A 1,320-nucleotide genomic window follows, 5' to 3' on the forward strand; every position below is an offset into this window, starting at 1 on the left:
GCTAAATAATTTGAGTCAGAATTAAGGAAAAATGCATATATATGCTTTTATTTATTTATTTATTTTTTAAGTCATTTTTGTTTTTAAAATTCTTCTGTACATTTCTTTTTATTTGTTTCATTTATCATACATGTGTAAATTAGGACTGAAAATAATTAGTGTATGTTTGTTTCATATTTTCAGTTGGGACTGACATTATTGGAGATCAATACAATCATTGATTTATCTATGTATCGTTACAACTCTATTGCAAATACAACGAATAATTTACGTTCAATAATTCAATTAAGTTTAAGGAAATGTAAGAAAAGGATATGAATGTATGAGAATTTTGATGGCTCCTCTTCTGACCACACTGAAGGGGCTCAGAATGTAACAAGCTGGTTCAGCGTTGAACCTGTAGATCGTGTTTCCTCTGCTGATTACAACGAATGTCTGGAAAACAAACAGATAAATTCTAAAAAGTAAAATCCTTCCTAAACAGCTTTTCTATAAATACCATGTGATGAGAATATTTTTTATTAATACAATTAAATTTAACTGCAACACATGCATGTTACAAGTGACAACATATCCATTGCATATTGGGGATACTGCAGTTACAGAAATATATATTAGGAAATACACCCAGTGATGTTTGAAGGCTATGCAAAGCTTATCAAACACTACATGTGGAAATGGTGTGTTGAGTTCAGGCTGACTTTCTGTGATTTGTAGAAGGGATCCAGATCTTCCAGAGGCGTGTTGAGCAGCTCTGGTGGAGGATCTCCGTAGATCAAGGGCAGATTCTTTCCAGCTTCCAGATCAGCGTGAGGGGCCGCTAGTTCTTCTTCATCATGGTCCTCTACCGCCGCTGCCTTCTTTATTTCCGCCTCGAGCTTCTCGATCTCCACCAGTGATTCCCGAGTGAAGGGGCGGAAGACTTTGACGCCTGGGGGAGGGAGCAGGGACGCCATCTTTGCATCGCGAAGGGATACCACCACACTGGGGTTTCCCTAGAAGGAGCTGGAAAACAATAGTAAAGACCAAGAATTTAACAATAAATTGTAAGTTCTTTTGGGATTTTATTTGGTGGTTTTAAACAAACAAAAAAATGTGCATCAGTATGATTTAATTACCTTCACAAATAACAAAAAATCTCTCAGTATATAAAGTGTGTGTTGGCTGTAAGAGCCCGTCCTTGTCCTGGCAGCAAACACCATTTATTATAAGACCCCTTAAAATCTGAAGCACATCTAAACTTTGAAGCATCTCTCACAAATAGTCCAAATAAAACCAAAGAGTTGATTCTATTGAGAGTATTGTTAAATATAAAATCCA

The sequence above is a fragment of the Telmatherina bonti genome (genome assembly GCF_933228915.1).
Source record: "Telmatherina bonti genome assembly, chromosome: 21".
In the NCBI taxonomy this organism is placed as follows: domain Eukaryota; kingdom Metazoa; phylum Chordata; class Actinopteri; order Atheriniformes; family Telmatherinidae; genus Telmatherina; species Telmatherina bonti.